The 13,445-nt window shown below is 47.5% G+C and overlaps 1 protein-coding gene across 1 annotated transcript in view; it reads right to left on the reverse strand.

The window, feature by feature from the left end:
• The window catches only part of PPM1H (protein phosphatase, Mg2+/Mn2+ dependent 1H), a 246,962-nt gene that overhangs the window by 42,990 nt on the left and 190,527 nt on the right, over positions 1-13,445 (reverse strand). The window lies entirely within an intron of this gene.

Genomic DNA, 13,445 nt, shown 5'->3' on the forward strand with positions numbered 1-13,445 from the left:
ATAGCTCCACTTTTTTTGGTCTAGTTTCCTCATCTAGAAAATGGGGATAATCATATAGTGTGTCAACACTTTGGCACTGAGCCGGCCACCTAGGAAGCACTCAATTTGTGATAGCTATTGCTCATATTTAGTAGATAGTAACACTTGGCACACCAGTCCCCTTCTCTCCAAAATGGGGTGGTATTGCCTGTTCACTACCTCACAGAAGTATGAGGAAGACAAAGTAAAAGCTGGGGTAGGTTCTCCTAGATTAGGTTCTAGAAGCAAGATGCTTTTCTAAAACAGCGTCTTCTGAAAGAGGCATGCATGAAAAAACTAAGTTGGGAAATGGCCTCCCAGTCCTGGATATATCTAGGCAACTTGGGAGCGAAGCTGAAATAAAATGTATGGATGCTCTTGATATGCAAAGGAATGCAACCCAATTTCAAAAGAGTCCCACCCCAAACCTGAAGCAGGTACATCATTATTCCCCAGGAACTTGTTTAGTTAAGCTGGGGCAGAGTGTGCTCACGTCTAGCGCTGTTTTCTGGGCAGGTGGTTGAGCCTCTCTGGACCCCAGGCCCCTCAGTCATCAGAGAGGGCAAACACCAGGGCACACACATGGGCCTGATGGGAGGGTCCCAGGGGGCTACTGAATGCGACGAGCTAAAGAAGCATCTAGCACAATGCCTGGCTCAAGCTGCTGCTGCTATGAGGTGAGCCCAGAGGGGCTCTAGAATTAGACTGTCAAAGCAGAACCTCTTGCCCCTAAATCTACCAAATTTACACAAAATGGAAACAGCTACTTAAATCCTTTTTATATTCACATGAACCATTTAAAACACTGTAGTATACAAGTCATGGGGCTATTATTAGAACACAGGCTCCGCTTGGGGGCTGAATGGGTTTGCAGACCAAGGCTTCTCGACCTTGGCTGCACAGTCCATCACCTGGGAGGGCTTTAACATATCCTGATGCCCAGGTCGCACTGCGCAGCCATGCAACCCGAACCCCCCGGGGATGGGACCCAAGCACCGGCGACTTTGTTAGGCTGCCCAGACGACGCCAGTGTGCAGCCAAGGTTGAGAACCACTCCTGCAGACCCAGTGTTGTTAGCTAACAGCGATGGCCCCCTGTCAAGTGGACCCTGCAGATGGCAGACTATATGAGTCGGGGAGAGGAGGGAAATGGCCTGAGAAAGGCTCTGAAATGAGCAGAAGCAGGACTTGGGGACCGTGGAGAGGAAGTGCAGAGAGTGGGAAGACAGGGTCCCACAGAGAGGAGGACACAGTGGGGACAGTGCCGAGGGAGGGGCTGGGGCCTGGAGACCCGGGCGCAGGAGTTGGACTTCACTGGAGGTGGGAGGGGACAACTGGAGGATCCATGACTGGAGATTGCTTAGAGCTCAGCAGGCTCAGAGCGCTGTTTGGTTCTTTTTTTTTAAAGTATTTTTTATTGATTACGCTATTACAGTTTTCCCAATTTTTCTCCCTTTATCCCCCCTCCACCCTGCCCCCCAACCCTCCAGCATCCCCCCCTCTTAGTTCATGTCCATGGGTTGTACATGTAAGTTCTTTGAGTCTCTGTCTCTTATACTATTTTGATCTCTCCCCGTCTATTTTATGCCTACCAACTACGCTTCCTCTTCCCTGTACCTTCCCCCCCTTCCCCCTCCCCACTGAAATCCCTCCCTCTGTGTGATGCCCATTTCTGATTCTGTTCCTGTCCTTGTTGTTTGCTTAGTTTTTATTTTCATTGTTTTTCTTTTCTTTTAGGTTCATTTGTTAATAGTCGTGGTTAAAGAAGTTCATCATCACCAAGCCCTTATTGTACGAAATGTTAGAGGGGCTTATCTAAGAAAAAGAAGGTAAAAAATATGAACAGTGAAATGACAGCAAATTCACAACTACTAACAAAAGGGCTTTTTCAAGCCTCTTAACAGGCTTGAAAAAGGCGGTGAGAAAACAGTTCTCTGACTCCACCACAACCCAGGTCATCGACTTCTCTGAGGGCAGAGAATTTTAGGAGTGTGAAGTTTGTAGCACCAAAGCTCTGAAAGACAGACATTCACCCTGGAATTTCACCCACAGGATCAGACGATTGTAAATTCTAACATCATATTTTAGCTTCTGTTTCTTTGAGAACAACAATAAAACCCCTAAAAATAGAAAAGACGGCCCTGGATAAGGAAGGGTTATTCTATTCCTGCTATTGTTGTTTTTCAATCAAGTGTGAGTCCTCCCCCTCCCTTCCCTGCCCGGACAAGTGACGAGGGTGACCGACTACAGACACAGAGAGAAAGCACAACCCCTCTCCCTGCTGATCTTCCGGGGTCCTGAGCACAGTTCATCATGAAGGTATAGCTGGACTTCCCTCGACAGTTAAAGTCTTGAATAATAAAGAATGAAATACTCAACAGTTGAAACTGGTAACTTGATTAAAGCCTGTCTAAATTAATGACAGCTAAAAATAATGACAGTAGCTAAGATTTACTGAAAACCTTCTATATGCCAAACTCCGGGTTCAGTGCGTGCTTACATGCCCCAAAATCGCCAAAAGGCCCTGTGATGCTCTTTCTCACAGATGAAGGGACTGAGGCTGAGAGAGGCTAAATTACTCTCCCAAGATCACACACCCCATTAGTGGCCTGAAAACTCAGACTTTCCCAGAAAACACACCAATGTGACATCAGGGCTCAGCTCTGGGATTTCTTGTTCTAGATGACGAGTCTCAAGGACACCGCTTGTTTGTCCACCCCTCAGTGAGTGAAAGGCAGGCATTTGATGAAGAAGGACTTTTGGCAAAAGAAGAATTTTCTCCATGAGGCAAAATGACAAAGGGTGATCATGTGTGGGCAAAACTAGCAGCTGTTGCACTACACAGTCTACAAGGAAAACGAGAGAGAACAGCCAGGGATGCCACCGCCTGTGTTCTGGGCCTGCCTCTGCTTCCCAGGCCATTGTGTCTGCGGCCACAGTGTCCCACAGACAGCAGGGCTCCTCGGTCTGTTCTCACAGTTTAAGGGGCTACCTCAGGCTCTGCCCACCTGTAAGGCCCCCTGCTGTGCATTTCATTCCAGGTCACCTCTGGGCTGTGGGCTTGAACCTACGCTTCCAGCTCGGCTTGGCCTCCAACCTTGGCAGCTGGGGAGGCCAGCAGACGAGGTTGGCGGCTGGAAGTGCGAGAGCTCTGGGTTACGCACAGCACTTGGGGCTGGAGATGGACAGAAAGTGATTCTTCCTTCACACCAGATCCTACAGTTTCTGAAATCCTGATTAAAATTTAAAAAATAACTTCAAAACAGATTACTCACTGGTTTTATAATAATATAACTAACTGGTCAGAGATCATAATTCAAATAATTACTTGAAGCACATCTGAAAGGCTTCAGAAAGATTTTTAGAATAACTTATTTTGGGTCAATTCCTCTATGAATATTTATGAGGCCAACTGACAAAAAGATGAGAAGAGAAAAAATGCAAGGCTTAAAAAGAGGCAAATTAAAGGGCTTTCTCTCACTGGAGGCAGTATCCTCAGAAGATTCCACTAAACACTGTTTTTAGAGCAATAGTTGCCCTTGCAATGTTGATTCTGCAAAGCTGCAAAAACACGGCGCCAGCTGTCTGTCTGGGCCGCACGGGGAGGAAAATCACTGGAAGGAACGGACAGACCGCAAGGCTGGCTCTGCCCCCAGTGCGGGAGGCCATCCTGCAGTCCGCCTCACGTCGGGCCCTGGTCTCTGTCATGAAATGGGCTGTGACGGCTGGTCACTGTCCTAGGACCTACTGTCCGCCCGCTCCACTGAAGAACAGCCCTGGTCAATGCGTAAACTGACCCGAAGAGCCAACCCATTGGAGTCTTTGGTCTGTCTTCTGGAAAAACATGAAATAAATCTAGTCTCTCGTCCACTTGAGAGCTCTGGATACTTGATGAGAGCTATCTCCAAGCTCCTCTTTCCTAGTTCTTTCAGAGGCCCTGGGGTACCACCCCTAACCACTCGAGTTAGGTCCATTCAAGTAGTTATTAACTGGGTGCCAAATACCGTGCGAGGGGCTGTCTAGGGCTTTCTAGTTTGTCATCATCCTCAGAGAACGGCACTCGGAACTGAAAGCACTTAAAATGTGGTCCATGTGAGAGTGAAATGACTACGTCTTTGGTAGAGATCTTGTTCTTTAAAGGACTGCAGCTTATACGTGCATCACACTGGTGTACATGTGCTGATGGAAGTGTGGTTTAGGCTCACGGACTAAAAGATGAGTGAAAGCAAACAAGCCAACAAAACTCCCCATCAGTCCAGTTAGTCCACCAGGAAAATGTCTCGACAGGTTCATGGTCGCCTCCAGTTTACTCTTACACATGTTTTGCTTTGAATGGAAAGCACCGCTGCCTTCATAAAGTTCATCTTGCTGTTTTCAGTCCATGTTCTAACCTACCCAGAGACATCTGAATTCACACCACTGCATCAAAAATATCAGCTCTTCTCCTATGCTATAATAATTTTAAGTATATTTTATTGATTATGCTACTACGGTTTCCCCAACTCCCCCCCCGTGTCCCCCCTCCACACTACACTCCCCAAGCCCCCAGGACCCCCCCCGCCCTAGTTCATGTCTGTGGGTTGTACATATAAGTTCTTTGAGTCCTGTTTCCTATACCATTTTTATCTCTCCCCATATATTTTGTCCCTACTAATTATGCTTCTTCTTCCCTATACCTTTTCCCACATTCCTTCCTTCCCCCTCCCCAATGAAATCTCTCCATGTGATGTCCATTTCTCTGATTCTGTTCCTGTTCTATTTGTCTGCTTAGCTTTTATTTTCATTGTTTTTCTTTTTTTTAGGTTCATTTGTTGATAGTTGTGATTGTCGTTATTTTACTGTTCATAATTTTTATCTTCTTTTTCTTAGATAAGTCCCTTTAACATTTCATATAATAAAGGCTTGGTGATGATGAACTCCTTGAAATTGATCTTATCTGAGAAGCACTTTATCTGTCCTTCCATTCTAAATGAAAGCTTTGCTGGACAGAGTAATCTTGGATGATGGTCCTTGCCTTTCATGACTTGGAATACTTTCCAGCCCCTTCTTGCCTGCAAGGTCTCTTTTGAGAAATTCGCTGACAGTCTGATGGGAACTCCTTTGTAGGTGACTGTCCCCTTATCTCTTGCTGCTTCTAGGATTCTCTCCTTCATCTTTAATCTTGGCTAATGTAATTATGATGTGCCTTGGTGTGTTCCTCCTCGGGTCCAAGTTCTTTGGGACTCTCTGAGCTTCCTGGATTTCCTGGAAGTCTATTTCCTTTGCCAGATTGGGGAAGTTTTCCTTCATTGTTTGTTCAAATTAAGCTTTCAATTTCTTGCTCTTGTTCTTCTCCTTCTTGCACCCCCTATAATTCGGATATTGGAACATTTCAGGTTGTCCCAGAAGTTCTTAAGTCTCTCTTCATTTTTTTTTTTAATTCTTGTTTCTTCATTCTGTTCTGGTTGGATGTTTATTTCTTTCTTTTGTCCCAAATCATTGCTCTGAGTCCTGGCTAGTTCCCTGAATATTTTGCTTCATTTCATTTTGGGTATCCTTCATTTGTTCTTTCATTTTTCTACCAAGCCCAATCGGTTGGTTCTGTGAACATTCTGATGACCAGGGCTTTGAACTCTCCATCAGATGGGCTGGCTGTCTCCTCCTCGCTTAGCTCTCTTTCTGGAGTTTTGCTCTGTTCTTTCATTTGGGCCTTATTTCTTTGTCTCGGACACTGGTGTGGTTGTTCTAGTTCACTTTTTCTTTAGTTTTTTGGTTGTCAGAGTTCCATGCAGTTTGATTTTCTGGCACTTCTGGTTGTTTATTGATCTTAGATTGGTTGTTATCCTCCTTTTGGTTGTGCGAGGAAGTGAAGGGTTTCTACCTACGCCTCCATCTTAGCTGGAACCTGTTTTATTAAATTTGATTAAGTAGTTCTGCTATCTTCCTCCAAGATGTGGAAAAAATGCTAAGCAGAACCAAGTCGTCAAAGACCTTCCTCCAGGCCCAGCTCACCAGATGAGGAGTGTATGACCATTTCTTAAAGGCATGTGTATTGAACTGTGTACATCTGAAGAACTGTATCCCTGCCTGGCGGAAAGGCACAGAAGACAAATTCAACAGTAGGGGGTTGATGACGAGATGTTAATGTTTAAACAGGGGTGGAAGGGATGGGAGGTCTGAAAAGGCTGAAAACACCGATCCGGACAGACACAGAGTCTATCTTCGGCGCAGACTGTGGGCACAGCTCTTGGGCCATCTACAAAGCAACTTAACTGCTAATCGCACAGTGTTTCTCCATCTTGTCTAAAGTACGAAGTCAGTACATCCATGTACACCTCTGCCATGATCATCCGGCCCAGAAAGTCGCAAAGGCGGAGATCTTTAACTGAGCTTGACCGACTGGTGAACCCAAGCTGTTTCCACGGGATGCTGCTCCTTCAGACCCCTGACCCCTAAGGGAAGAGGCACCGATCGCCCCTTCTACAGTCCTGCCCTTCCCGACGGACTCGCACTGCCACCCAATCAGCCGCCCCTTCTGCTCACCCTCCCCCCTTTCGGAATATTCTCCCACCTTCCCTGATGACTTCAGCATGACTTCCCTGATGACTGCTGTTATCCTCAGGAACTTTGCATGTTTTAACAGTGCTTCTGGAATCCTGACTTGCAACTCCTACCTACCTGCCTGACGGCCTTCCTCACTGCTCTGGGCCGGCACCCTGGTCACGTGGGCCGCACCAAGAACACCCTCTCCTCAAAGGGTCCGCCCACTCTGGACCCTTTGCCCTCTCACTCCCTTTGGGGCTTCTGGCCCCACCGTTCTAACTACCATCTGTCCAGCTACACTTCCTCCCGACCCAGCTTGCACTTGTAGCAAATCTTTTTAATGCTACTCCTGCTAGCAGCCTGAGTCCCTCCGTTCTTGTTCTTAAAGTAAGAAGGACGCAACAGGAATTGAGTATTTTGTCTACTAACATTCTACCAAATACTATCATCTCTACCCTCCAAATGCCTCCAGAATTGGGTATTTTCACATCTTCCCAGACTCCACCCCAGGGCTGGCACCCCTGCGCTTGCCGACGGTGCTGCCGTTGACTCGCCAGGCCTCTTGACAATCAGTCATCTAGGCAAGAGAAGGCGATGCGAGGACAAGGGGGGCAGCAGGGACAGTGTTAAAAACCGTTCCGGTTTGTCCTTTACCTTTATTCTCAGAGCAACCGGAGTCGTTATTCCAAAATGTCAGATAACATCATTACCCTGCTGTAACCCTCAATGGTTTTCCTATTAGCCTCTGCATAAAAGCCAAGGAATAAAATAACCTTCTTTAAAATCACTCTCCTCCCTGAAATTTCCTACCCCCCTTCTCTACTTGCTTCTTTCCATGGCATTTACCACCACCTAACATTTTAAGTATTTTGCTGTTTTTTTTAATTTATTTATTTATTTTTATTTTTAGAGAGAGGGGAAGGGAAGGAGAAAGAGAGGGAGAGAAACGTCAATGTGTGGTTGCCTCTTGCTGTGCCCCCGACTAGGGACCTGGCCTGCAACCCAGGCATGTGCACTGACTCAGAATTGAACCAGCGACCCTTTGGCTCACAGGTCAGTGCTCAATCCAAGGGGCCACACCAGTCAGGGCAGTATTTTGCTTCTTTATAGTGTTTTCTCTATTGCTCCCCTGATTTGCCCCCCTTTCCCCTTGAGTTCTATGAGGACAGAGCTTTTTGTATCGCCACCTGTGGTTTCACAATGACCAAAAAGTGTGCCCACTGTACAACGGGTGCCCAAAAACATTCAGCTGAGTGAGTAAATCAATGAATACTACTCAGCCCGGGTGGTGCCTTTATTTCCTGTGTTTTCTTGCACTGTACATGTTTACAAAACAGAAGCAAAGCACCTTCTTGGTCTGCGACCGCCTCCTCACTGTCAGGTGTGCTGGTCACAGCCGACGCTCACTCACAGGCGCGTCCTTTCCTTGCCCCCGGTCCTGGCTGCTCCCCGGGGCCTTTCGGGCGCATTCCCTGACACCGGCACGGAGAGGTCCCCATGCAGCCACGCGGGGTCCTTCGCCCTCTGACGAGGAGGAATTTTAGGACTCTTCCAGGAGGAACACGGCCCGTCTGTGTGTCGGTTTTGCAATTTCTAATCAGAAAAGGCTTTGCCTGTATCTTCCGCCTGGCTGAGAGGGCTGGACGAAAGCCTGCCACAATTTCTTTCTCTTTTAATCCACAGGCATCACTCCTCAGATTAAGTTTTGCCATTAGCTTTTCATCACCTTAGAGTACAGCCCAGCGACGGGGCCCTCCACGATCTGACGGATCTGCCTGCTGGTCTGGTCCGACATCTTCTGTCCCTCGGCCATGTTTCCTTAACAGGTCGAGGAGCCCGGGCTGTTCTTCCCTCACTGCCTCCCACAGCTGGCTGCCGAGTACCACTCACAGAGCTCTGCCAACAGCCTCCCTGCCTTTTCTGTTTCTGCTCTGAATGGCATGTACACCGCACAACCTGAGACAACTGCATCTATTTTATGTATTTATTTGTTTAATTCTGCCCCTCCTCCCACCCAGAACATTAGCTCCTGGAGGCAGGGACTCCATCTTATTTACTGGTACATCCTCGTTTCCATAACCACACAAGCACATTATGGATGCAAAGTAATTACAAGTTAAATGGATGGATAAATGAATGAAGGCTGGCACTTCCTCCTTTGCACATGGGCTTCCCTCTGAAGCTACACTGTGCTTTCACATCCCCACTCATTTTGCCTAAATGGTGAGCTTTCCCATGGCACACATTCAGACTTGAGTCCTATGGGTGATACCATGGACTTGTGTTTTTCACATTAAATTTTTAGGTTCCCTTCTATCACCAGCACGGGGGGGACAAGAGTAGGTTTACAATTCTCTGTATGAAAAATAACACGATAAATAATAATACAAGAATAAACTCTGTGTTCCGCATACTCACAACTGTCAACCTACTTTTGCCCCACCCTCTCTATATCAGTGGGAAGTCATAGTGTGACCCTCTCGCCCACTGCCTTCTCCTGCAAACTCTGGAACAGCAGTTTTCACCACGGCAGGCTCCTTCTTCCATGTCAACTCTGGTTAGAGTGCACGACAGAAGACAAGTCTCCTCCGACTTGGGAAAATTCTTCCGTCTTGGCTGGACTCCTCCCTTCCCAGCCAGAGCTCCTGCCCGGACTCTCTAACCCACAGGCCAGGAACTCGAAGTTCACGCTTTGGCGCTGCCCACACAGACCGCTTCCCACAGTGTCCCTTCTCTCCTAAGTCATGACCCTTAATTAGAAAAGAAGACAGAAATACACTTGTTTCCCTAAGTCTTAATTTCGTCAGCAATACTACTTCAAAGTCGTTTAAAAAGGGCGTGACCCTTTCTGGAGGAGTAAGGACCTTCTTCCTCCAGAGACTGCCTGATACTGTCCATCCACAAGAGCGACCCCAGCGACGTACACCCCGTGAGTCACATTCTTCCACTTGCTAACCTTTCCACACGGCCTTGGATGCCTCCCCTCCCCTGGGGAGCCGCCTTCCTGGATTCATTCTCCCCCCCTGGTGGGCCCTACATTAAAGAAAACCAGGCTCGAGTCAGCGGTTCTGAGGTCACATCTCAGTCCTCACATGAACCAGCTGTGTGTCCTTGGGAAAGTCCCTCAACCTCACTGACTCTGCTTCTGCGGCTGTGCACTTCAGGGTAGGTTACAAGGACTAAAGGCAAATGAGCCTGGCAGTCCCGAGTGAGGGAGAAGGTGCTATTTAACTATAAGCTGCAGCAATGAAGGACCTGGGGGCCTCCATCCTTCTTCAGTGCAGGTGTGGAACACCCAGAACTGGCCACCATTAGCAGGAAGACAGCACGTCCCCACAGGAAAGCCACCTTCTGCTGAGCTCCCAAGACTTCGTAATTCATACTTTTTCTGTTGCAAAAGATATCAACGCATGAAGGACAGCACCTGTGCCGCTTAACCAGCAAAGTCCATGGCTCTGTTCTAAAGTGAAGACTCAGAGTCTCTAACGGGTATGTCAGAGCTACTCATCTCAAGGAGGTGCTTGTGGGTTGGCCTGAAACAGTCAGAAAAAAAGAATTTTCCCCCTCAGCTAGGTGCTCTGATCCCCTCTAGGAGGGAAGTAAAAGCCACAGGAAGTCTCCTGTTTTTTCATTGTTATGCTATCACAATGATCCCAATTTTCCTCCTTTCCTTTCCTCTACCCGGCCCCCCACCCTGCTCCCACAGGCAATCCTCACACCGTTGTCCACGTCCATGAGCCATTCACGCATGTTTTTGACTAGTCCCTCCCACTCTTTCCACCATCATACGTCTGGCTTGGATCTTGGGTCTCTTTGGATCAAATCTCAATATGCCGGGAGGATGCTGCTAAATGGTCAGGGAGGGTGAATCCGAGCCCATTGTGATGACGTCAGGCTCGCGTTGCGCTGTGGAGGAAGGAGGACCAGGCAGTCCGCAGGGCCCAGCGTGAGTTGGAAAAGGCCAACAGTGCGCCACACATATACAGCAGGTCATTTGAGGGTTGAGAAATATTCTTTAGAATGTTTCTGCCACAGGCCTGCCATTGTATAACAGGCTTTGCTGACTTGCAAATCTAACCTTTGGGTGGTGGGGTCGCATTTTGACAGACCAGGTTCCTGGATTTATGAGCTGGTTGTTGCTGTCAGTCTTGAACACATAATTCCTGGGGAGGTTTCCATATGAGGCCAAGGCTCCGCCGACTCATGCCACCCTGCTTTCTCCTTTTGTTCCTTGGAGTGCCACTTAACTCTAGTGGAGCCTGCAGGCCCTAAGCTACTACACAAGTTAGCGTGCTTGCGCTAATATAAAGCAACAGTCTGGATTCAGGCACAAACAGTGTGCATGAGTTCCAACAGTGGGCTCAGCGTTGGCTGATACAGCTGAAGAGAGCTGGTCAGTGCAGTGCAGCTGGCTGTGAGGAGACGAACAAATAAAACGGGGACCCTTCTTGGCTCTCTCTCCAGGAAAACTTTTTCTACAACAGGCCCCCAGTTCCGTTCCCTGACAACACAGTTACCCTTAAGGAAACCCCCTGTTAGGAGGGCCAGTGCACAAGACCTAGGAACATGCCTACCTGCCCCCTTCCTCCTGCCAGCATTTCCACTGAACCAGGTCCTTCCTGGAGTTCTGGGAGCTGTAACCATTCTTCTCTTTTGGCTTGAAGACCCCTCTTCCTACCACAGGCCTATGGATGATGGTGGGAGACAACAGAGCCACCCTTCCATTCACTGGTCACGTTCTCTGGGACACTAGACCAGGCTTGAGCAGAGTTCACACTTGGTGACCCACAGTCAGAAATGTAGCGATCTCAGTGACCCGGTGTACACACAAACACATCTCAAAAAGCAGTATTTACCCTTGCCCTGTCATACACACTTTGCTATTTTTCTTCGCCATATGCTACTTACTGGTTTAAAACGCTCACTTTCATACACTGAAGTGACCGCACAACCCAATAACGAGCCCCTACCCACAGCTGAAACTTTAGGTGGAGAAGCAGCACCTGCTCCTAGTAGGGAGCTGCAAAGCAGGAGCTTGGGCTCTGACCAGATGAGACCAATGGGCTCTGCTGGAGTCATTCATACAGATTTACTGAGCACCTACTATGTGCCTGGTGCTGGCACAGGTGGGGGATATATAACATAAATGAAGATCATCTACTGAATCACGGGCCCAAGGCTGGCAGTGGAAAAAGATTCACACAGAAGAAAATGCTTTGAATCATCTTTTGAAAAGATAAGCAAGTATGCATGTAAAACAGAACCAATAATATTTTAGGGTAAAATACTCTGGATGATTTTTAGGGGAATTTCAGATTTGGAAATGATTTCTGATTCAGTATTCACTTGGTGTGCACTAGCACTTGGCTAGGAGACCTTCTGATTTTAATCAATAACCTTTAGATCACCCACAGGTATGAATCAGAGATCCTTACTTTATGAGCACATAAATTTGGAATTATTTCTGCTTTCTCAGAGACCACTCATTTGGAAACAGACATGAATTTCATTTACATTGGCCTCTATACTGTATGAGACCAAGTCAATATACACAAACCAGACGTTAACCAAAACTGACCCCACATCCATGAATGGTGAGGAGAAAAGAGCAGACGGATTGTTCTCTGCAAAGAGGGAGTTACTGCGGAGGCCTGTTCCCCTGCACTGCGCCTGCAGCCGGACTCACAAAGCTTCCCTCACTCGGCCGGGCCGATCCATACCGGTACCCGGGAGCACCAAGTGCTGCAGTGTCTCCTGGGAGAGGCCTCTCCCACGCATGCTGGCACTCTAACCTGCGTGAGCCTGGTTCAAACTTTCCATTCAAGTGCCCTTGAACTGGTGAGGCCACAGGGGACACGGCTCAAATATCTCCACGTCAGCATCCATGCTTTTTCAACTCTCTTATCTTAAAGAGGCATGAAAATTTAGCAGAAGCATAGACATAATCAATATTTATGTCAACACAAAAACATCCTCCCCTCCCCCAACTATAAAACTGATGTTTATCTGGTGGTTTCCCATACTCTTCTGGAATCTTCTGCTAATGCCCACATTTCTCAAGCCCAGGATAAGAATCACGAGTCTGGGCCAAGGTTGCCAGCCGTTACCAACAGGAAAGGTCCTCGGCTTTCGCGTCAAGGTGGCCCATGGTCCTAGACAGTGGGCTACCAGGGCAGCAACTGTTCATTCCTCTGCTGTCTCTCACCCCTGACATTACCACGTTCTAATATGCCCAACATTTCTGGAATACTCACTTCGTTCTAGGCACTGTTCTGAGTATTTATGTTTTTTAAACTTACTTCTTATAACAACCTTGTAGGGCAGATATTAACATTAACCTCTACTACACAAATAAGAAAACGGCAGTCACACAACTAGGACAAATGGAGGTCAAGCTCACTTCCACCCCCAAAGTGCCTGGTCCTCTGCCCAGCCTCAAAGAGCTACAAGTCTGTGTAAATACAATAAAATGACATACTATGCAATGGGAATCTTCATTACTAATCCCCATCCTCAGAGCAAATCATAAGGAAATTTTAAGTCTCCTTCACCCACCGAACCCAAGTTTTTACACTGAGAAGTCACACACAAGTTCAAGTAAACCACACCCTCGGGCTTTTTCTTCTCTTGACAATATGGTAGGTATACAAAGGTCACTGTAGAATTAGGTTTAACCTGAAGTTTGACTTCAAATTGTTTGGTTATTAATAAATTAAGACTCTTAAATCCCTACACTCAGGTGCCCAGTTTTTCATGGGTGATCCAAGGCCGCCTGGAAGGATTAAGCAAAACTGGGGAGAGAGTATTATTTACGCAGGACAAACAGGACACAGAAACCAGCAGGTCCGATGCCCTGAGAGCGGGGTCTCCTGACCTGCCTCGTGCTTCTGCTGCGCCGAGACCACC

This window comes from Artibeus jamaicensis, unplaced genomic scaffold (genome assembly GCF_021234435.1).
Source record: "Artibeus jamaicensis isolate MK-2021 breed Jamaican fruit bat unplaced genomic scaffold, CSHL_Jam_final contig_233, whole genome shotgun sequence".
NCBI lineage: Eukaryota > Metazoa > Chordata > Mammalia > Chiroptera > Phyllostomidae > Artibeus > Artibeus jamaicensis.